The sequence below is a fragment of the Lissotriton vulgaris genome, chromosome 2_2 (assembly GCF_964263255.1).
Source record: "Lissotriton vulgaris chromosome 2_2, aLisVul1.2, whole genome shotgun sequence".
Classification (NCBI taxonomy): Eukaryota; Metazoa; Chordata; class Amphibia; order Caudata; family Salamandridae; genus Lissotriton; species Lissotriton vulgaris.
The window spans coordinates 327,009,166-327,034,384 of record NC_141688.1 but is presented as its reverse complement, the minus strand read 5'-3'; positions in this window follow the sequence as shown (position 1 = coordinate 327,034,384).

Sequence of the window (25,219 nt, the reverse complement as noted above, 5' to 3'; positions counted from 1 at the left end):
AGACGTATTGTAGAGAGTGCCCGGTGTGTCAGAAACATAGCAGATATCGACCCCCTAGGGTACCCCTACAACCCCTTCCTGTTATTGATGTCCCGTTCAGCAGAGTGGGGATGGACATTATAGGGCCCCTGTTACCCTCACGCAGTGTCTGTCGCTACGCCCTGGTTATAGTAGACTACGCCACACGCTTCCCTGAAGCCCTACCTTTGCGACAGCACACTACCCAGAATATCGCCAAAGCCGTCATCTCTGTATTCACTAGGGTGTGGTTTCCCCGGGAAATTCTGACTGATCAGGGTACTCCCTTTGTCTCTGCTCTGATGAAACAGGTATGCTCCCAACTAGGGATTAAACAGATCAGAACCTCGGCGTACCATCCACAAACCGATGGGCTAGTCGAGAGATACAACGCCACGTTGAAACAGACCCTTAAAAAACTGCTGGGGTTAGAAGCCAAAAAGTGGGAGGATATGCTACCCCTTGCCCTATTTGCAATCCGTTGTACAACCCAAAGCAGCACTGGTTATTCACCCTATGAGCTGCTGTATGGACGACCCCCTCGTACCCTGTTAGACATGGCCCAAGAAGCCTGGGAAGCCGAACCAGACCGTACTCGCCCCCTCCCCGAATACATGAACAACCTAAAAACCCACCTATCCGTAATAAGAGACATAGTTCGACAAAATCTAGAGAATGCACAAAACAAACAGAAAGGGCAATATGATAAAGGCACGAAACCACGAGCCTTCTCCATAGGTGATCTGGTACTGCTAATGTTGCCATCCTCTGACCAAAAGCTCCTAGGGCAGTGGCAGGGCCCTTATACCATCCTTCGTCAGGTGACCCCTGTCACCTATGAATTGGACCTGGATCCCACACGTGGTATCACACAAATATATCACGTGAATCATCTAAAGAAATGGGAAGGCCCTCGTCCTGTCCTGTCCGGCTCCTTTGTCCCTGTTCCCCTCTCCTTTACCCCCTGTATAGATCCTGACCTAACCCCATAACAGCATCATGACCTTGAAACGGTCCTATACCCATTGCAACAGGTATTCTCGTCTTCACCCGGTCATACCACCATCACAGAACACGCCATACAAACGGTACCTGGGAAGGTGGTCCGACAAAGACCTTATAGGGTCCCCGAAGCCCGCAGGGCGGTTATACAGAGTGAAACGGAACAAATGTTAAAGATGGGTATAATAGAACCATCGGTGAGCGATTGGAACTCCCCGATTGTCCTTGTACCCAAACCTGACGGGTCTGTCAGGTTCTGTATTGACTTCCGAGAAGTCAACAAGATTTCCTCCTTTGACACCTATCCATTGCCACGTGTCGACGAGAGCAAGGCTGGCCCTCAACGCCCCCCCCAGAACGCCCTCCCGCCCCCTACTACACCAACTCCATTGGCTTCCCGTGAAGCAGCGCATCAATTTTAAAATCTGTAACATCATACACAGATGCCTGTACGGTACCAGCCCCAAATACTTACGAGAGAAATTTGTACCTTACTGCCCTAGACGCGCACTCCGCTCTAGTAACCATCTGCTGCTACAAGTTCCAAAAATAAGAAGAGCTAGGCAGGGAGGTCGAGCCCTGTCCTACAAAGGACCCTTACTTTGGAACTCCCTGCCCACTGAACTGAAACAGATTAGCAATTTAGTGTTGTTCAGGAAAAAATTGAAAACGTACCTTTTTACTAGGCCATAATACCTATCCCCCCCCAGCATTTCACCACTGCAGTAAGCTGTCCTAAAACTGCTAGCAACAGCGCAGAGATATCCCTTCGGGAATTGACTCAGGCGCTTTACAAGCAAATAAATAAATAAATAAATAAATAAATATAAATGGTCGAACGCATAGGGAAGGCCCAGTACATCTCCACGCTAGACCTCTGTAAGGGGTATTGGCAGATACCCCTCAGAGAGGAGGATAGAAAAAAGACGGCGTTCTCCACCCCTGAAGGATTGTACCAATTCCTAGTCCTCCCTTTCGGTCTTCATGGCGCCCCAGCTACATTCCAGCGGGCCATGAATCACATCCTAAAACCCCACACTCTGTATGCAGGTGCTTATCTGGATGATATCGTCATTTACAGCGATAACTGGACTCAACACCTGGACCACCTCCACCAGGTCATCACTTCCCTGGGGTCTTATGGGTTCACCATAAACCCCGCCAAAACCACCCTAGCGGCCCAAACAGTGAAGTATCTAGGATACCTCCTGGGTGAAGGACTAATTCGGCCCCAGAAAAACAAAACTGAAGCAATCCAATCCCTCCCTTTTCCCCAGACCAAAAGAGATCTTCGTGCATTTCTGGGCCTCTTAGGCTATTATAGACGGTTCGTATCAAACTTTTCCCAAAGGGCAGCCCAACTCACGGACCTCTTAAAAAAGTCCACTAAAACCGAAACCATCCTTAGGAATCCCACGCCGTTCTTATGGCAGGCTTTTTCCGATTAAAAAAACGCCCTGACATCCAGTCCCGTATTAGTGAGTCCTGATTACTCACAGCCCTTCATACTCCAGACAGACGCCTCAGAACAGGGACTAGGGGCGGTGCTGTCACAAAAAGATCCTCATGGGAACGAGAAACCCATTCTCTACCTCAGCAGGAAATTATTCCCGCGAGAAAAGAACTATGCTGTGGTAGAAAAGGAAGCCCTGGCCATCAAATGGGCTGTGGAGAGCCTCTGGTACTATTTGGAGGGAAGACACTTTACCATCTATACAGACCACGCTCCCCTAGAGTGGATGGCTCGGAACAAGGGCCACAACGATCGAGTCCTCCGCTGGTTTCTGTCACTCCAACCCTATCACTTCACAACCGTACATCGAAAAGGTGTGGACCAGGGTAACGCAGACTATCTCTCTCGCTACCCTATGTCTCCACCGGGTATAAGTAAGACAGCTAGGGGAAGGGAATGTGATATCGCCCCATGGGTCACGAGACCCTTACTCACCCCCGCCACGACTATCACCCCTCCGAGGCTCTCCGTATCCAGGCACACAATCGGAATCCACCACAACAGCGTCCGTGACGACAGGAACCCTGCCCCTCTCTCTGTTACAGGATCCAATCCAGAGCGACGACGGACCGGAAGGACTTCCCCGTGACCCCGGAAGTCCCGCCTCCCTGCCGACGGCCGGATACAGAAAAGACGGAAGAGGAGAAGTAGAAGGCGTCGGAGTATCGTGGCAAGGATTTCGGCTGGAGCTGTGACAGAAGGAGAAGACGGGAGTGGAGACATCGAGGAGTGGTCCGAAGACTGGTGGAGTCCCACGGAGGTGGCTGAAGAGCGGCCGTAACTCGGAGGAGAGTTACGGCGGAGCGCGTGAGTACCAGCTACCTTTAAAGCACGCTAGGTGCTCTGTGTAAATAGTACGGCCCCCCCTTGTATAAATACTCCCGCTATCCTAGGCATGTCACTGGTAGCTCTTGGACACCTTGTATAAAATAGCACTTGAAACTGTATAAATAGCACAACCCTCCCCCCCCCCACCTTCCTGTGCACCTCTTATACTTTACCTTCCCTTATCCGTCCCGTCCCTTCCTCACGATCGTTTCTACTCCTCTCACTCCCGGTTAACGGTGACGGTATCGGACCTCTGGTCCCAGTGAGACTAATGGCTCCTCTCTCTCTTATTGCCCTCCGAGTTGCCTCCCGACCATCCCGAGACATCTGCACCCAAGACCCGGAACCCCACTGGACCCCCACAACATCAGGAGGAGCAAGGAAATCTACACATCCCGTGTTGGGTGTCATACGTTGGATTTTCTCTCTCCTTACCATACTGCTCAGAGTGCAATAAAAAAACTATAGCCCACTATATCCGGCCTCCTCGCCTGCTTTTCCAGTCCGCCGACCGCCCACGATCACAGTGCCAAATAATGATTTGAATCCACAGGTGCAGAAGGAGGGGCCACGAAAGACACAGCAACAGGTAAAACAGCAACAGTGCCTTGTGCACCTAGGCCAAACTATAGGAATAGAGCACAACAGAGTAAGGAAGCAGAGGTTTGGGAAGGAAGGGAGGATAGGAATGCAACTTCGTAATTCCTGTTGAGTGATACATTCCTCTGTGATGAACCTTACTGACGGTGCCTGAGGGGGGAGGACAAGGAGTGGGTGCTTGGCGCGTCCTTGCCGGTAGACCAGTCAGGGCCATACATTGAAGGAAAGGTTGAAGGAAATGATGTCACCTTTCTGTTGGACACTGGTGCTACTCGTTCTACTGTGAGAACAGCAGATGTTCCAAACCTACCCCTCTCGGGAGAAGCAATCCAAGTAGTGGGTGTTTCTAATCAATTAATTAGTACCCCAGTTACTGAGCCCATGGAGATCACAATAGGGAACTTCAAAGAAATGCGCAGATTTGTAGTCTGTGACTCCAGTCCTGTGAACCTATTAGGACGTGATTTGCTGTGCAAAATGAATTGTACCATCTTTTGCACACCAAAAGGTGTTGAAATTCAGACCCCAGATGTAGATGGAATTTATAAATTGATGTTAATAAGGCCTGACTCAGAAATTAAAAGACTGACAATACAAGACTTACCTGAAGAGCTCCAAGAGACAGTGAAGCCAGAGGTATGGGATTTTACTGGAAAAGATGTAGGATTAATGGCAAATGTTGACCCGATTAAAATAGCCATAAAGGAAGATGCAGTTTACCCAAATACCAAACCGTACAAAATGAGTGCAGAAGTAAAAGCAGGGGTTGCCATCGAAATAAAAAGATTGTTAGAAGCAAACATCATACAGGAGGTAATGAGCAGTCCTTGTAATTCGCCCATAATTGGAATCAAGAAACCAAGTGGTAATTACAGGGTAGAGTAGGACCTGCGCAAGGTAAACAAAATTGTTGTTCCTTGCTGTCCTATTGTACCAAACCCTGCAGTGATTTTATATCAAATTCCATGGAATGCTGAATGGTTTACCCTCATTGACCTATGTCACGCATTCTTTTCAATCCCATTGCATCCAGACAGAAAATTTCTTTTCTCATTTGAATTCGACAGTCAATTCAATTCATAAGCTTTTATTCAATTTGAAAGTACAAATCATACAAGCAAACATTAAAATACAATTCCTTATATATACAAAAATGACTCAAAATGTACACATGGATAGTGCATAAAAAGAGATAGGAAACATGTACAAACAATTAGTGGGCAACAGTTAATGGTTTAGAGATATAAGCAATATAAAAGTTATACAAAAGATCATATGTGTACAGACAGGAAAAACAATATATTTGTCACACCAAGTGATATTTCCTGGCAGCTGTACAATTAAAACAAGGATCCGAACGGCTCGAATGGGCACGGGAGGATAAATTTGATGTATGAAGAAGGACCATACATTACATACTGTAAGCATAATACATGGTTAATAATTCTGCATTTACAGAAACATTTATGTAGACAGGAATGTATAAAAATAATAGCAGCACTATACATTTTCTGGCAGCTGTACATCTCAAAGGGCGTAAAACGGGCATAATACAAAGTTAAAATGTTTTATATACAACATATACAAATCGTTTATGTACAGGCAGGTATGTATAAGATTATAACAACACTATACTTTTCCTGGCAGCTGTACATTTCAAAATAAAAGTGGCCACAAAAAAACAAATATCCACATTCTCCAAAGAGGATAATAATATCAAAACAGTCTTTGAAGATCGGATGTTATATTTTATAAAAATAGGCTTTAGGTATTTTACCCTTAGAAAGTGGTAAAATTTACAAAAAAGTAAAAAATGGCAACAGCTCTGTCGTGAGGTATTGTCTCACGGGCAGGGGGTCTCAGATCTAACTTTCTGGTTTGGGAACGCAACAAGGTGATGTACGATGCCCAATCTAACTCGAGTTAGTACAAATTGGTGGGAGGGACGAGACACGTTCACAAGGTAGGATTGGAGCCCCGGAATTAAATTCAGTTCCTTATAGAACTTCACGGTGGCTAACTTACCGTGCACTTTGTCTCGTTCAGCCTTTTTAAAATTTAAAAACGTTTGCTTGATTTCTTTTTTGGGAATAGCGACTGCCAGTTCTGGATCAAGAAAGACATCAATATCAAATAAAAGTTTATACCAGAATTGAATGTATCTCAGCCACTGTATACGTGATGAGTGGTCCAAACCTATACAATCAAGAATAATCTCTTGAGTGAATCGAGTCTCTGGCTTAGCCCAAATAGAACGCCACAATAAGAGTGGCCGAACGGCTGCTAGGTCAGATATAAACTCGATCCCTACCTCATTGTGAATTAATTGTACAGAGGCAGAAGGAGGGACACATAACAGTCTCTTTAAAAACTTATTTTCATCAAGTTGGAGCGAAGGACCTTCACTATGGCCCCACACACCCGCCCCATACAGTGCGGAAGAAACACAGCGGATGTTGTATATATTGATCATATCTGGGATGCTTCTCGATCCAAGTTTAGATGCAAATCGAAATGTACTGCTGGTAGTCCGCAACATTTTCAAACTGATATTATCGAACTCAGAAGTCCATGACCCATTATTGGTGTAAGTAATTCCCAAATAACAGAAAGATTTAACGTGTGTCATTTTATCACTATCCAATCAATCAATCAATCAGTGACACTTATATAGCGCGCTACCTACCCGTAGGGTCTCAAGGCGCTGGGGGGGGGGTGCCGCTACTGCTCGAACAGCCAGGTCTTCAGCTTCTTCCTGAAGGAGAGGTGGTCTTGGGTCAGGCGCAGGTCGGTCGGGAGGGAGTTCCAGGTCTTGGCGGCCAGGTAGGAGAAGGACCTTCCTCCCGTAGTCGCTCTTCGGATGCGAGGGACGGCGGCGAGGGCGTGGTTGGCTGATCGGAGGTGGCGTTTGGGAGCGTAGAAGTTGATTCGGCTGTTGAGGTAGCTCGGGCCCTGGTCGTGTAGGGCTTTGTGTGCGTGGGTGAGGAGGCGGAAGGTGATTCTTTTGTTGACGGGGAGCCAGTGAAGGTCTCTCAGATGTCCGGTGATGTGGCTGGTTCGTGGGATGTCGAGGATGAGTCTGGCTGAGGCGTTCTGGATCCGCTGGAGTCTCTTCTGGAGCTTGGCGGTGGTACCGGCGTAGAGGGCGTTGCCGTAGTCCAGTCGGCTGGTGACGAGGGCCTGGGTGACGGTCTTCCTGGTCTCGGTGGGGATCCACCAGAAGATCTTCTGTAGCATGCGTAGGATGTTGAAGCACGCCGAGGAGACGTTGTTGACTTGCCTGGAAAAAGCTATGCTTCAATTTGTTTACCGCCTGCCCGCATGACATAACATAGGTCTTGGATTTGTTCACACAGAGCCTCCTATTTTGGATAAACAGCATAAAACTATCGATTAGGCGCTGTAGGCCGATCTGGGTGCGGGATAAAAGAACAGCGTCGTCCGCGTATAGTAAAAGTGGAACGGGTTTACCTCCAATCGAAGGGGCGTCCGCTGGAATATCAACCAGGGTACGATCAACACAATTAATAAAAAGGGAAAATAAAAGAGGGGCCAGAACGCATCCCTGGCGAATTCCCCTTGAGACTTTGAGGAATGGGGTGCATTCGCCTAGGGTACCATAACAGTCATGTCTACATCTGGAATCATGCCCCTCAGGGGTACACAGAGAGTCCTTCAATCTTTAATCAGATTCTGAGAAAATGCCTCGAATCCTTGGTCTTACCTGGAGAATCAGTCCTGGTGCAATACATAGACGACCTCTTGGTGGCGTCTAAAAGTCGTTGACACCATTGCCTTACTGAACCATTTAGGGGAAGGAGGGCATAAAGTATCACCAGACAAATTGCAGTTCTGTACCTCTTCAGTGAAATATCTGGGGCACCAGATAGAGAAAGGTATCAGGAAAGTAACCACAGAAAGAATCAGGATAATTCGAAACATGCATCTACCCAATACTCAGAAAGAGATCAGAATGTTCCTTGGGGTTGTAGGATACTGTAGACAGTGGATTGTGGGATTTGCAGTTCTAGCAAAACCATTAATAAAAATGACAAAGAAAGGAGCAAAAGACCCAGTGGAGTGGGATGAAGAAAGCATGTCATCTTTTACCAGATTACGAGACTGTCTGTGTACTGCTCCTGCTTTGGGAATGCCTGATTACTCCAAAGAGTTTGCACTGTTTTGCGACACACGCGACAATTGTGCACTGTCAGTCCTAACCGAAGCACATGGTTTGACTAGACGTCCTGTAGCATATTTTTCTGCTACTTTGGATCCAGTGGCTGCTGGATTACCTGAATGCCTGAAAGCAGTAGCTGGAACTTGCATGAGTCTTGAGCAGAGTGAATCCATCATTATGGGACATCCTGTAACTGTGTATGTTCCACATGCAGTTGTAATCTTACTGACCAGAACTAAAACCCAGTATCTCACACCTAGTCGGTTGACTAAGTATGAAAGGATTCTGGTGGGTGCCGCAAATGTAACCATTACTCGATGTAACATACTGAATCCAGCTACCTTATTACCAGATTCGCTCATTGCAGAAGTAAAGGGAGAGGTCGAGCATGATTGCATTTACCTGACCGAGTTCAGTACAAAACCACGCCCAGACATTAAAGAAATGCCCCTACCTGTTGAAGATTATGAACTGTTTGTCGATGGCTCGTGTCTAAGACATGAGGATGGAGGCCTAAGAGCTGCTTATGCAGTGTGCACATTAGAAGGCGCAGTAGAAGCATTCTATTTGTTTGGAGTCAAGTCTGCACAAGTAGCCGCATTGGTTGCATTGGCAAAAGCCTGTAAAATTGGGAAAAACAAGAGAATAACCATATACACGGATAGCCAGTATGGGTATGGGGTTGTGCATGACTTCGGCCAATTGTGGCTGCAAAGAGAGTTCCTGACTTCTTCAGGTACTCCTATCCAAAATGGGAAGGCTGTACAGGAGCTACTGGAAGCAATCCAGTTACCAAAAGAATTGGCAGTGCTCAAGTGTGCTGCTCACAAATCTGGCAATGACGATGTGACAGCAGGTAATCGATATGCTGACCAACTGGCCCAACCTTGTGCAAGATATCAAATGTCAGTCAATATCAAGTTGGGGAGAATTGGAAACAGCTGCCAACTTATGGTGTTTGAAGATGTACAAACATGGGAAGAGCTGAAAGAATTGCAAAATGCAACAGGAGCCAAGGAAAAGAGAAGGTGGAGAAAGTTTGGTTGTCAGAAAAGGAATGAGGATGGTGTCATGGTTTACACTGATGGTATGCCTGTACTGCCTGACAGCTTACTTGCTCCTATGGCTAGGCTGATTCATGGAGATGCACACATAGGGAGAGATGCTATGGTCCGTGTCTTCAAACAGACATGGTTCAATTCGAAGTTCAGGAACAGTGCAGAGGCACTCTGCCAGAGGTGCTTAATTTGTCAGCAATACAATCCTGGAAAGAAAACAGTAGTTTTACCAGGTACAATTGGAAAAGCAGAAGGTCCTTTTGTCAGATTACAAATTGACTTTATTCAGTTACCCCTCTTTAAAGGAATGAGGTACGTCCTTGTCATCGTCTGTCTATTTTCAAAATGGGCAGAAGCTTATCCTGCAACGAAAAATGACGGCATTACTGTAGCCAAGTTGTTACTGAGGGAATTGATACCTAGGTTCGGTTTTCCAGTTACAATTGAATCAGACAGAGGTGGGCATTTTCAAAATGAAGTAATAGGCCAGATCTGTGAAGCATTCAAAATTACCCAAAAATTGCACTGTGCATATCGCCCAGAGGCTTCTGGAGTGGTAGAACAACTGAATGGCACTATCAAATCAAGATTAAGAAAAATGTGTGATTCTACTGGAATGAATTGGACAGACGCCTTGCCCCTTGTCCTGATGGGAATCAGAAGTATTCCAGATCGGAAGACAGGCCTGAGTCCCCATGAGATACTGATGGGAAGAGTAATGCGACAAGCATGGGTACCAGGACACAAACTGCTAAGCATTTCTGATGATTTGGTGCTAGAGTACTGCAAGCAACTGGGTGACCAAGTGCGTTCTATCTCTCACCAGATTGGGGAAGACGCCATCGCCAGGCCAGCAACTCCAGCCCATAATCTGAACCCAGGGGATTGGGTTGTGCTAAAGAAACACACCCGGTCGATTTGCCTTGCACCGAATTGGGGAAAACCAAGACAAGTGATTCTTGTTACCACTACAGCGGTGAATTGTGCAGGTGTGCCGAAGTGGATCCATGCCAGCCATTCGAAAAGAGTGACTGAAGACGAAGAAACTGAGGCTGAAGGTTGTGCAGCTGAGGGGTCTCCTGACGTTGGTCCTGAAGTAGCTGAGGACGAACAACCAAGCACCAGTCAAGACGAGTGGATCCCAGTAATCGACCTGACACTCGATCCCATAAGAACCAGAAGACAAACCTATTTAGATAGATTGGGATAGTGAGGACGAGACAGGAATAGAAAGAGATAATCAGATCATCCAAATCCATGTCAAATCTGATAATGAGGAAGGTCAGATAGGGACAGAACAGGTTATCGACACACCTCCAAGAACTCCTGAGATTGAAAAGGGACAAATAGAGAATAGGGCGGAAGTTCAAGCAAAAGAAAATCAAAGGTTCGACGACCCAAGACCTGGAACTAGTCAGACAGACAGGGAAGAAGAAAACATTGGAGCAGATGTGCCACAACTGAATGAAAATAAAAGAGCATTAGAAGAAAGCCCAATAAAGTGCCAGTCTAAAGATTCAAGAAGAAGAACAGGGAACCAAGGTTCATAAAAAGACTGAGACTAAGGCTAAAGACTGTAGAGGAGAAACTTGAGCAAAGTAAACAGGCCTCCAGTAAAGCAGAACAGTCTGGAGTAAAAACTAAGAGAAGAAGTGACCGAATAAAGAAACAGAACAGTAAATATCAGAATCCTGAATGGACTTATCTGGTATTGGAGGAATTTGAGAATCTTGATATAAGTGACGAGAGTGAAGAAGAATTGATTGCTAACCAGAGTACTGAAGAAGAAGAACCAACCTGAAGTTGCTCTGTGTAAGAAACCTGTATAAAGTTACAAAGAGGGGTTGAAAAACTTCTTTTGAGCTAAAATGTCTGATTCCAATGTGAATGGAAGACCTCGACGTAATTGTTGAAAAACATGTTGTCAAATATGTGTATGTAGTATAGCACTAATTCTAATACTATGGATAGGACTGACTATAACCATTCGTTCTACGATGAGCAAAAACCCAAGTCTGTACCCCAATAATAACCTACCAGATGACACTGTAGAATCACATACTAGAAATACACCACAAAGTATAGACGTCCTAGACAGACCACTTAGCCTGAAACAAACAAGACTAGATTTTCAAGCGTCAGATGAAGAAGACTTATACTTTAACAAGATTAAGAACAAAACTCATTTAAATGTTTTTGCAAACCTATTAGTACATTATGTAGAGACGATGGAAATAAATGTAAATGTACAGGAATTTATATAGCGCAAATCACCAAGTGGTTTCTAAGCGCTTGCTTAGGGAACCCGATAGATAACTTTATTCGATTCCATAGAGGAGTCATAAAAGTATACACTAATTTAAAACAAATAATTTATCATGAAAACCACAATACCTATTTGCAAATTTAAAATTTACAATACATTAGAAATAACCTTAAGCATATATATGGAGAGGACATAAAGTGCAACGTTGATTTATCGACCGGGGAACAGAAGAAACGTTTATGGATAGTTTACTTTGGGTAGAAGTCGTGTAAATCCCAGACGGATATAGGACCGTCTCCTTTTTGGGGTGGGTAGGATCGTAGAAGGGGGACAATGTTCCTACTTCTAAATTTTACTAGGACCAGATCCCCACTAATATCTTTAGTTAGAGACCCTAGCCAGCCTACCCTTCTAACACTCATGATACCTCCGTCATGATCATGTGCGAGTGGTCTGTTTTTGGAAAGCCAGAATATGACTTTATTTAAAAGTTCCTGACGGCTTTCAAATTTCCCACGGCTGGGTGCCGGTATTCCTGATAAAACCAGAACAAATGGGGCGGCTTCAGGGGGCAAGTGTATAGATGCTATGCTACTTGGACTTAGATCCTCTCTGGCAGCAATATGCCTTTTAAACCCAGGTTTAGGAGCGGCTTTGGGTAAAGCAAGTTTTTTAGGAATCTGTGGGGAAGTTTGGGAGTATTTACTTAGATTAGAAGGCAAGGGAACTTTTGTGGTAGTGGATAAAACAGAGCCATTAGGTATTGCCTTCTTAAGGGTGGATGGAGAATTAGTTGTAGTAATTATCTCTTTTGTTGTGGAGATAACCAGAAGGGGGCTTTCCCCGTTGGATGGGTCATTATTAATATTAAGTGATTTGAGATTGGCTGAAATAATTCTCTCAATGCCCGTTATTCTATCACCCAGGGCGTTGATTTTTCCTACCAGTGGTGATACGATAGAATTAAATAATAACTCTATCTGAGACAGTAAAAGTGCTTGGTCTACATAAGTCCCACTCTCCACAGTGGTTAAGGGGGGGTTGGTGACTGGCGGTATAGGACCATGGCACGATTTTGGTGGGTTTAGATGATTCCCACTTTTAATAATCTCGTCATGCTTCCTTTTGTCATTAGGGCCCTGAAGCAAAGAAACACCTTGAGTATTGTCTATTAAGGATGGTAGGAGTAAATCACATGATTTCCTAATTGGGGAAGAAGTGCTAATGTCTTTTACATGGGGTAGGGATGCCACTGGAGCATACTTAGTGCCGCATAAGGAATTCATTTCCTCCCAAAAAGATAAATTCTGTGACTTAACAGGGTTCGATGGGGGAGATTGCCTGATGTCTATCAATTGTGGCGACTCGTTCACATCTTCACGAAAAGTGGTCAGTGATCGATTGGTCACAGTAAAGTTCAGAGTCCCCTGGCCTGGGTCAAGTATTTGAGAAGATTTCTTATTTATCCCCTTACGTGACATAGTGCAACCTTGTAATATAATAACGATAGGAACGCTTTAAGGGACAACAGATATACTGACCAGGAAGTAATATGGGTATAGTTCAAACGATGTACTTCCACTGGTTGCGGTGGCAAAGGGGGTGGCCCGTCCCGTCCTCCTCGGGCCTATGAGGGCCTTAGAGGGCCCACCCTTTGCCCGGGCTTCGCCCCGGGCGCTCCCGCGCGCTACCGCGCAGCGGTCTCCCCAAACAGTTAAGTAGAGGTAGGGCGGGGGGGCGTGACCGGCAGGGAGAGCGGCCTCAGCTGTTACGAGCAGGGACTCCTGGTCAATTGAGTCCCTGCCAAGCTGCTCGCAGCCCTGCCGGTGCAAAGAAGCACAGTTTTGGTCAATCACAAAGAGCCCCACAGAGGCAAGGAGTTCGATTTTTCAAAGGTCCCACGAGGTCCCACGGAGATCAGCAGCAACAGGTAGGGGCCTCAGACAGTCCGTAGGGCGCTCCCCTCCACAGAGTTTCCCGTAGTCAAAGCAGGCAGGGCAGATTATAACAGGGCGGGGGCGTGACCGGCAGGGAGAGCGGCCTCAGCTGTTACGAGCAGGGACTCCTGGTCAATTGAGTCCCTGCCAAGCTGCTCGCAGCCCTGCCGGTGCAAAGAAGCACAGTTTTGGTCAATCACAAAGAGCCCCACAGAGGCAAGGAGTTCGATTTTTCAAAGGTCCCACGAGGTCCCACGGAGATCAGCAGCAACAGGTAGGGGCCTCAGACAGTCCGTAGGGCGCTCCCCTCCACAGAGTTTCCCGTAGTCAAAGCAGGCAGGGCAGATTATAACAGGGCGGGGGCGTGACCGGCAGGGAGAGCGGCCTCAGCTGTTACGAGCAGGGACTCCTGGTCAATTGAGTCCCTGCCAAGCTGCTCGCAGCCCTGCCGGTGCAAAGAAGCACAGTTTTGGTCAATCACAAAGAGCCCCACAGAGGCAAGGAGTTCGATTTTTCAAAGGTCCCACGAGGTCCCACGGAGATCAGCAGCAACAGGTAGGGGCCTCAGACAGTCCGTAGGGCGCTCCCCTCCACAGAGTTTCCCGTAGTCAAAGCAGGCAGGGCAGATTATAACAGGGCGGGGGCGTGACCGGCAGGGAGAGCGGCCTCAGCTGTTACGAGCAGGGACTCCTGGTCAATTGAGTCCCTGCCAAGCTGCTCGCAGCCCTGCCGGTGCAAAGAAGCACAGTTTTGGTCAATCACAAAGAGCCCCACAGAGGCAAGGAGTTCGATTTTTCAAAGGTCCCACGAGGTCCCACGGAGATCAGCAGCAACAGGTAGGGGCCTCAGACAGTCCGTAGGGCGCTCCCCTCCACAGAGTTTCCCGTAGTCAAAGCAGGCAGGGCAGATTATAACAGGGCGGGGGCGTGACCGGCAGGGAGAGCGGCCTCAGCTGTTACGAGCAGGGACTCCTGGTCAATTGAGTCCCTGCCAAGCTGCTCGCAGCCCTGCCGGTGCAAAGAAGCACAGTTTTGGTCAATCACAAAGAGCCCCACAGAGGCAAGGAGTTCGATTTTTCAAAGGTCCCACGAGGTCCCACGGAGATCAGCAGCAACAGGTAGGGGCCTCAGACAGTCCGTAGGGCGCTCCCCTCCACAGAGTTTCCCGTAGTCAAAGCAGGCAGGGCAGATTATAACAGGGCGGGGGCGTGACCGGCAGGGAGAGCGGCCTCAGCTGTTACGAGCAGGGACTCCTGGTCAATTGAGTCCCTGCCAAGCTGCTCGCAGCCCTGCCGGTGCAAAGAAGCACAGTTTTGGTCAATCACAAAGAGCCCCACAGAGGCAAGGAGTTCGATTTTTCAAAGGTCCCACGAGGTCCCACGGAGATCAGCAGCAACAGGTAGGGGCCTCAGACAGTCCGTAGGGCGCTCCCCTCCACAGAGTTTCCCGTAGTCAAAGCAGGCAGGGCAGATTATAACAGGGCGGGGGCGTGACCGGCAGGGAGAGCGGCCTCAGCTGTTACGAGCAGGGACTCCTGGTCAATTGAGTCCCTGCCAAGCTGCTCGCAGCCCTGCCGGTGCAAAGAAGCACAGTTTTGGTCAATCACAAAGAGCCCCACAGAGGCAAGGAGTTCGATTTTTCAAAGGTCCCACGAGGTCCCACGGAGATCAGCAGCAACAGGTAGGGGCCTCAGACAGTCCGTAGGGCGCTCCCCTCCACAGAGTTTCCCGTAGTCAAAGCAGGCAGGGCAGATTATAACAGGGCGGGGGCGTGACCGGCAGGGAGAGCGGCCTCAGCTGTTACGAGCAGGGACTCCTGGTCAATTGAGTCCCTGCCAAGCTGCTCGCAGCCCTGCCGGTGCAAAGAAGCACAGTTTTGGTCAATCACAAAGAGCCCCACAGAGGCAAGGAGTTCGATTTTTCAAAGGTCCCACGAGGTCCCACGGAGATCAGCAGCAACAGGTAGGGGCCTCAGACAGTCCGCAGGGCGCTCCCCTCCACAGAGTTTCCCGTAGTCAAAGCAGGCAGGGCAGATTATAACAGGGCGGGGGCGTGACCGGCAGGGAGAGCGGCCTCAGCTGTTACGAGCAGGGACTCCTGGTCAATTGAGTCCCTGCCAAGCTGCTCGCAGCCCTGCCGGTGCAAAGAAGCACAGTTTTGGTCAATCACAAAGAGCCCCACAGAGGCAAGGAGTTCGATTTTTCAAAGGTCCCACGAGGTCCCACGGAGATCAGCAGCAACAGGTAGGGGCCTCAGACAGTCCGTAGGGCGCTCCCCTCCACAGAGTTTCCCGTAGTCAAAGCAGGCAGGGCAGATTATAACAGGGCGGGGGCGTGACCGGCAGGGAGAGCGGCCTCAGCTGTTACGAGCAGGGACTCCTGGTCAATTGAGTCCCTGCCAAGCTGCTCGCAGCCCTGCCGGTGCAAAGAAGCACAGTTTTGGTCAATCACAAAGAGCCCCACAGAGGCAAGGAGTTCGATTTTTCAAAGGTCCCACGAGGTCCCACGGAGATCAGCAGCAACAGGTAGGGGCCTCAGACAGTCCGTAGGGCGCTCCCCTCCACAGAGTTTCCCGTAGTCAAAGCAGGCAGGGCAGATTATAACAGGGCGGGGGCGTGACCGGCAGGGAGAGCGGCCTCAGCTGTTACGAGCAGGGACTCCTGGTCAATTGAGTCCCTGCCAAGCTGCTAAAAAGCCCTGCCGGTGCAAAGAAGCACAGTTTTGGTCAATCACAAAGAGCCCCACAGAGGCAAGGAGTTCGATTTTTCAAAGGTCCCACGAGGTCCCACGGAGATCAGCAGCAACAGGTAGGGGCCTCAGACAGTCCGTAGGGCGCTCCCCTCCACAGAGCTTAGGGAACCCATCCTGGTATTCCCCTGTGAGATAACCCTGGCAGGGTATCCGCAAGGTGAAAGCCAGGCATCCCGCCGCGAGGGGCCGTTGTGGAGATTAAGCAAGCTATTGCCCAGAGTCGCAGAGTGTGAACCCGTGAATCGAGTAGGCACCGGAGCGAGAATTGTCGAGTCCATGGACATTTTAGGACTCAAGACCCCACCGAGCCGGGAATTGAACCCTGGTCCCTGGCTGACCTCTGCTTCCAGATCTGCCTCCTCTAACCAGTGAGCCACACTTCTCCACAATAGATGACTGTTATGTCTGCATGAAGCTACCCACTTCAGTAGCTGAAGGCGTGACTTACCATCACTTACCCTTAACCTATGGAATTTCCTGCAGTATACTGACTAGCTTATTTTACAGAAGAGGACCGTTACAGTATTATTACTCAAACCTTGACGTGACATTTTCTGAAGTTCCTGTTCGAAGAAACCTGAACCCTGTACATACGACTAGAGATGTAGCTAAATAAATGGGTGATTATTTTCTAACTGTAGGAAAAATTAACATAGATGACGCACACAAAATTAACCTAACTTGTTCTTTATATGAAAAGGAGAAAGAATTTCTGGATATGTGTAACCTTTTGGTACAAGGATGGACAGAGCCAAGTCTATGATATGGGCAAGGTTGGTTTATTATTAGCACAACAGTCCATTCAATAAAGAAAATGGCACACATTGTCTATCCTGGGGCTGTCCTGGGGATTGGTCTCCGCCGTGGCTTTCTCCCTGGATTCCGTCTTCCAGCTCTCCCAGCGTAAAGCTCAAAAGAAAACAAACGTGGCTGTTACTACACAGCACTTAGAAGCAGTTGATATGGGAGGCGGAGTGAGGGAGGACGTTTTGTGACTTGCACAGACACCACCACCAATACTCAAGACACCAGAGAGTGCAGTGCAACGAGATGCCTCACACGGGCTGTCGCCTCCCTCCTACCCGGTCCCTCCCCGCTTGAAGCTGAGTAAGGTACGCAAACGGTTACGCACCTGAGGTAGCCACGTGTCGTCCTGCGCGTGGCTGGGCAATGGGCAGTATCGTTGGCCTCCTGGCTTTCCCGGGTCCTCCTCTCCTCGCTGCTGTCCTCGCTTCTGTCCTCGCTGCTGTCCTCGCTCGGGGGTGACCTCTTGCTCCGCCGTGTCGTCGTAGCTTCTCCGGACCTCCGGACCTTCCTTCGACGGAGCAGCTGCAATTCCCGGATCCTCTAGCTGGATACCGTTAATGGAAGCCTCGTTCTCCGGGTTCTCCTCAGCTCCTCTCCTTCCTCCGTTCAAGGCGGCGATCTCCCCGAACACCAGCGACACGGCGTCTTCCATGTCCGCCTTTCTGTTTCCCGAAGCCGCTCCTGATTGGAGCACAGGATTCCCCGTCATAGAGGTGGGGCAGGTCGCCTCGTAGGCGAAGCAGGAATTAAAGGGGCCAGTCCAGTCCTGTAGGGAAGAGGAAAAGTCCGTTACAGGACTGCAGTCCTCGACCCTCTGACAATATGGTAGAAAAGAGAAGAGAAAGTTTCCAAAAGAAAGCCAAAGACAAAACTCAGAAGGTTCCTAAATGGGCCGAAAATATAGGGAGCACCTCAAATGGTGGAGCAAATGCTGCCTTGTTGCTGGATTTCGAAAAGAAAGGGAAACTTTGTCTTCACAGAGAAATGACTAGTTACTATAATAACATATTGATAGGTTCCAGTGAGTGCGAACATAATTACTAGGCAATTGGGGGTTGGGGATTCAAAGATGGGTCAGAGCCAGTGTTTCCCGGAATTTATTTTATATGTGGGAACAAGGCTTATTTCAAATTGCTGGACCATTGGTACGGAAGCTGTTACTTTGGTATTGTCTTTCCAAAGATATACCATGTGGAGAAAAGCACTGGAAGCACTGAAAAGACTAACAAATTAGCACGCACAAAAAGAGAGAGTGCCGGAGAAATAGTGGGAGATATTTTTAGTGCATTGATACCTGCAGTGGGAGTGACTCTGAATACACACAGAATTTGCAAATTGTCAACAGTAGTGGATCGGTTATCTACTGACACTGCTGGAGGTTTCCTGATGGTCAATACCGAAATGGTTGCGATCAGATCTATGGCTTTACAAAACAGGCTTGCTCTTGACACCTTATTAGCAAAAGAGGGCGGAGTCTGTAGAATGTTGAAAGCGCAACATTGTTGCACCTACATACCTGACAAAAGTGTGGAGATCAAAAGGTATGTGAGGAATATTACAAATTTGGAAAAAGAGCTCAAACCACTGGAAGTTGACAGTGCCTGGAAGAAACTAACTGATGGTCTCTCCTCTGTAGGTCATTGGTTTTCTAACTTAGGCAAAAGTCTTTTGAGTAAAATACTATTGCCAATCATGGGCATTATTATCGTAGTGTTTCTTATATTCATTTGTTGTAAATGTCGCAAACATCAGAAAAAGTATACTGTGAATAAGAGAGGAGTGAAGAGGAATGTGGAAGAATTGGAACTGGAGGAACTGAATAATCAAATTTATAAAAGGGTGAAAAATTCTCACCCTAATAAAGAAACGAAAGAAAAGATGAATCGAATGCTTGAAGAGATTGAACTGGGGAATATGTGACAAGTTGGCATCTGGTTCCATTAATAGTGATGATAGTAAATATCATCAAAGAGGGGATTGATGGAGCAAGTATTCGCACGTTACGCGACTTGCTTGAATTCATGAACCTCGAACAACCTTAACTCTGTAATCAATCTGTTTTGTCTTACTAATATTGCACATTTTACACTACACGGGGTGTCCCAGAGAAGCTTGCTTATGTGTTTACTAAACAGTAATAACGCTTGCTTTTAAAATGGTCGCTGCTTTGAGGGAATTTAGTCTGCGCATGCGTCGGTCATACCCACGTGATGTGACGCACTCGCAGTTCTGGAGGGAACTTGTCGCTCATGCACAGTATTGCTAAATATGGCCGCTTTGTTTTTCACATGCTCCGTGCTTGCACTGCTGCTTTGGCAAAGCCGTTTATTCTGCTTAACTCCTAATGCTATAGTTATTATAAAGTAAGGGATGTAGTATAGCCAATCACCGTATACAGTGTATTCATTTTTTCCTGTGTTTCTAAATTGTTTTTGTTTACTTTTCACGTACCATCCTCGGAGGGGGGGGGCTGGGAAGCAACGCTACTCCATCTTGAAGCCAGAATAGAACCACTCATGTGATGGGGGGAAAAGAAAGTCATGCAGCAGTGGAACCCAGCCAGCTGGCAGCCAAAGCCAAGATGCTCCTGGGAACTGACCTGCAACCCAGCAGGACGAAGCTGAACTGTACCTGCATTTGCTACAATTGTATAAACCTTACAGTGTACCCCATTGTCTTCTAAAACCTCTCTTGCCATGGGAACTGGAATGTAAGGGGTGGGTTCGAAAATGAATATTAAGTCTGAGAAAGTCTAAATTTTAGGAAGTACCATGACCTAACCTCCTCCCTTGCCCAATCAGACATTAGGGAACCTTTCACTTGCAACATTTGTGGGTGGTACATTGACTCGAAAACAGTATAATTAGCCTAGGTTTAGCTAGAGAAATTGTCTGACTTGTGCGAATAGCTGACTTGTCACTGGCCCAACGAACTCTATAGGTGATTGATACAGAGAGCTGCGGAGCACTCTGTCCGTAATTTCCACAGACTCAGTCGGAGTTTGAGAAACCTTAAGTGCTGGCGAAGCACTTTGCTGGGAGATTCGACAACCCAATCGGGGTTATTGGCAGATTCCTTGCAGAGAGGGGGTAGCGCAGGCGTTGCATCCGAAGCTGCAGGTGTTGGTCGTACCCTTTGGTGAGCCCAGTCCTGATCCAAAATCCTGAGGTTATCTTGTCCTGACTCTCTATGAGCTGTACCTGCTCACCTACTGGCAGCCTAAGTCCTTGAGGGTCCCTTCCCGTTTTTCCAACTGACCCGTGGCCAGGGTTAGTCTTCAATCTATCCTAGGTAAATATAATTGAGTGTGGGTGTTGTCTATCTAAACTCTCTCTCTTGTCCCCAATAAAGCATAATTGCCTATGTCTTTTACCCTGTTTCTATAAATAAGGTTTATGTGCACACTGGTCTATTAGCTTGTTCCACTCTCTTCCTACCCTTAGTCAAATGCAGAATCGTTTGCATATATAGGTTGTTCCATTCTTACCCTCCCTTTAGAGAAAGGTCCAGCTGCACAAATCAAACTGCATAAGTTTCGTTTCTTATAGACCGGTACTAATAACCGAAAGTCTGCTTTGATTAGTATGTTCCCTTTCTTTACCCGCCTTTAGTGAAGTTGTGAAAGTCTGCTGATCTAAAATTAGTGTGTTCCTTATTTTTTCCCTTCCCTTTATTTTTAGATTTCTAAATGTTTCTTACTCTCATTCATAGTTATACCATCTTCTTAATCCTAGTAATAGATAGTTTGATCTGTGTAAATTTGTGGCTCATGGCAATTGAGAATGAAGAGAACAAGATAAAGGTTTTGAAAACTTCTTGCGTTTGTGGTTATTATAAAGTACAACCGTTATTTTAAATGTTGCATGGTATTTTTATGCTATTTACCTACTCCCAAACTAGCTCCTGATCCATTGTAAGCTTAGGTACCTGTTACAAGGATTGGTAAGTCCGGTACACAAAAATAGAAAGGAGGAAATTGAATTGCTGATAGCCGCGTGTAGGTTACCTGATTAAAGTATATATGAAAAGGTATTTTATGGGCCAGAGTGTGCATTATGTCTGGTCGGGTGACCTGCGCGCTTTATCAGCCGTTCCTTTCGTAGTTTGGCTGCGCAACTCTGGAATCGCTCCCTGTTTCCATCAGAGCCATCCAGAATCATCTTGCTTTCCGGAAAGCCATAAAGACCTGGCATTTCCCTGTATAACCCGTCTGCTTTCCGGTTCTTGTCTTGGAGTTTGTGGTTCGCGCTGGGACGTCCCGTCACTGGGGCAGCTATGCGCATTACAAATCCGACAAATAAATAAATTGGTTGTTGATGGACAGGCTGGTGATGAGATCGTTAGGGCTTAGTAGCTGTGTGAATTTGCTATATGCTTGTGATTTTGTGGTTGAAGAAGTTTGTTAGGTTGTTGCAGAGTTCTTGGGAGGGTGCGATGCTGTTGACGCAGGCTTCTTTGCCTGTTGTGTTTGATGGGTGCAATGGGAGACTCCACAGTGTTTGACCCAGTTAATGAAGTTGGTGATATCTTTGAGGTAATCCATGGGGTTTTGGTTGGCCTGGGCTAAGTATTCTAAGGCTGGCATTGGTGGTCATGTTGACCTTTGGTGTGTTGTTTTGGAAGTGGAAGATGCAGTGATCAGTCCATATGAATGGTGATGTGGAGTTATACGTGATGCTATAATTTGTGGTGAAGATGTGGTCCAGTATGTGTCCTGCAATGTGTGTTGGTTCAGTTACTCGTTAGATTAGTCCAATGTTGCTAAGGCTTTCAAGGAGTGTTGTGAAGCAGGGGACGGTTCTATCTTCCAGGTGAAAGTTGAGGTCGATGAGGAGTATGAAGGCTCTGGAGTCGATTGTAAGCGGGAGCAATGAAGTCCGTGATGAGGCTGGTGAAGGTAGATCGTGGTCCGGGTGGTCGGTAGACAAGGCTTCCATTTACGATTACGTTTTAGGAGATTTGTAGATTAAAGTGCAGGTGAGTCCATGAGTGGGGTGGTGCTTTCCATAGACGTTGAGTACTTGAAGAAGTTATTAATATGCTCTACCATTTTTCAAAGGTGAAGATTGCACCAGATAATGTACATGTAAACAAATTAGTGAAATAACCAGAAATCAGGAGGTTACCTCCCTATGCAGTCTGTCTTACTTATTTGGATCAGCCACTACGATCCTGTGCCCTAGGGTGCCTGAGGAAGAGGTGTCCTGCCTCACAGATCCGGGAGGCAGCGGTAGGGGTACATACATGGGCACTAGAACATCCTAGGGAGAAACTACCTCTAAAACATTAAATCTCGCGAGCTCAACTGCGCATGTGCGCTGCCGACGCCAGCTTGACCTAAAACCTCTGGGTGTGGCCACATTCACAACCAGGGCCCCCCACCAAGGTAGGCCTCTTCACCTCCATGTTGCTGATTCCAGGGCATCTCCCATGTCTAGCTAAAGAAGTCTATGCCTACTCTGGCAGGCGCGCCCCATCCTCTTTCAAACTCCCAGTGGACGTAGCATGCAGCAGGCTATGCCTGATGGACCAAACCTCCTGTTCATCGAATCTGCGCCTGGCACTGTAAACTCTCCTGCGTGAGGAATCCCCAGCAACCTCTGACCGAGCCCCTCGCCACACTCCAAGTGGGGTTATCTCTGCCCATCATAAAACCCAGGCCCACCATAGGTTGCCTAACTTACACCAGGAGGATTTCATTACTGGGCGCAGTGCCCTCCCACCCGAGAAAGTACAATCATGCCTCCCTGGTGTATGACCATACTGTTGGGAGGGGAGACCCCCCCCCCAGCCCGTACTGCAGTTTTTCCAGCAAGCAGTTCCAGCGCATGCCTGGGCACCTCAACCAAATTATCTCAGTGGAGTGCCGCGGTTTCTCCAGCAACCAGTTCTAGCGCTGGGCCCCTCAACCAACTAAGTCAGTGGTGGAAACCCCTGCCTCCATTTCTAGAATTCCACCCGTCGCGTCAATCACAGGACGCACGGACAACCCTTCACCCAGACGTTTGATCCTGGCAAAATAAAGGTATGCTAGGTTGTTAACACCCTTTATTGAAAACTGCACACCAGTATAAACAACTACTCCAGCTGGCACAGAGTTGCACAATAACACTGCACCCAATCGCGCTTCTGCTGCCTCACATTGTGCCTTTGGAATACTCCAAGTTTGCCTGCACATGATACCTTAACCTGTCTTACGGCCACTCCCCGGGGTGGCTCCGGGCGGCTGTACCTTTTAAAACCTTGGGATTCCCATTGTCCCCCCTGCCTGATGCGCTCCGCTGCTGATTGCCCATAGCTGGCTTCAGAGATCATGCGGTTCCTGGCACTGTACCCATCTGCCCTTGCATGGCCCAATAATGCCGTGGCATTGCACCTGGCCCCGTGTTCTGCTTCATAAGCAGGACAATCTAGTGCAACCCGCCAGGCTGACTGAGAAAACTAGCGATGTAGCCCATAAGCCTGCGGTATGTCAAACAGGGGCCATGCTTTGGCTAGTGGGACCCTGGAGTAAATAATACGCACAATTAGCCTGCCGTTTTTTTTTTTCAAATGCCTGCAGGTTCCTCCCCGTCTGACAGTGATCTATTGCTGCTGCGTCACCCTCATTCTGACCCAACCCTGTGTGAGTGGCCCTATGCCAAACCATTGTTAGAGTATACCAGGAAGCCGGCAAGGGGGTGCTGAGAACAGGGGGGACAGACTCCAATCCCCATCCTACTAAGGGTTATGACTGATGATGCGTAGCTGTACCGGTGCACACCCTGGTTATGCTGAGGGATGATCCCGTTAACCGGCCACAGGTTGGCCCCTCCCCCGGATTGTTGATACAACTTTGATGAAGCAATGTTGCTGAATGGTCCAGGACCCTAGCGGGACAGTCTTTTGTGCCTGCCCAAGTCAGTCCCCTGCCTGTTTGACCCTGTTCAAATTCTTGCAGTACTACATGCTAATTGGGATGATCGTTAGATAGACCCGACAGGGAGTGATCCTGTGAAAAGAGGTAGGGACCACCACCACCACCCCCAGCAGGTGAATCGGTCCAGGTTTACTTTGCCACGACCCTTCCTATGCCCTAAGGAATCGCCACAAATAACCTGCAAGTGTCCACGTGGCAGGCACCCATTGGGAACTTCCAGTCCTTTTTCCCTTCATCTCCTTGCTGCAGAGCGGCAATCACTGCTGCAGGTGTCTGGATGCAAACCACTACTCGCCATCTTGATCAATAATGTTTACCATTGCTGAAGATTTGTGGCTCCCTCTACCGGGTAGGTGGAATATATAGCATGTGTCCTGAACGCACAATATATGTGATGTTATGCAGGTCTAGAGGAATCATAAGACTAATAACTATGCAATTGTTTGCGCTCTGGCCTGTCAAAAGTAAATGTCAGTCCATTATTGCTGATGTGCAAGATCCAAAATCCATTGGCTCGCCATGTGTTAGTTCGCTGTCCTTACCGCATTGTCTATTCCAAACTTAACCTGGGCGTGCTGGCGCACCGTCACCACGAGGGATATCCTGGCACTGATTAACAGGTTATTATCGCGGGGCAAGATGTCCGCTGAAGGCTGCAGTAAGCAGTCGCATTCCACTCCTCCTCCCCTCCTCAACCCACAGATGAACAGAGTGTGACCCCCCCAGGAGATGAAAGCGGATGCCTGGTCTCTGGGTCAAGAGATACAAGGCAGCAAGGCCAGACGCTGGACAAGTATACTGTGGCGGGGGTATATCGGGGGATATTATTTAGAGTTTATTACTCAGAGCCCAAAGGAAGCTTACGGCTGCTCTCACGCTAGCGAAGAAAGGAATCTGCAGTATGCCGCCGAGCGGTGTTAAAAGCAGCGAAGCGAAAGAAGTGGGCAAGGAGTCTGCAGGCTTGAAAGAGCCGGGGAAAGAGAATGGGAAGGAAAAAGAAAATGACACGAAAGCGCCAGCTGGGGTCGGGACATAGAAGGGCGCAGCCGGAAAACTCTCGAGCAGAAAAGCAGGCAGCAAGGCACCGCTCACCTCGAGTACACTCCGCGATAGCGCTCTCAGCAAACCCTTGCCACTTAAACAAAGAACCAAAGAAAACAATCGGCACCAACCCACGATGGTGGAAAGTTTCGCTAGCATACCTGCTGGAGACGCTACCGTCGGGAAGCTGAAGCGTGGAAAGGACTCGGGTGGTCTGAAGATCCTCGTGGATGCTGGTTCTGCCGTTGCTATGCAACCAGTGAAGGCGGCAGCGGAGCAGAGGCAGGAACCCGAGAGTAGCT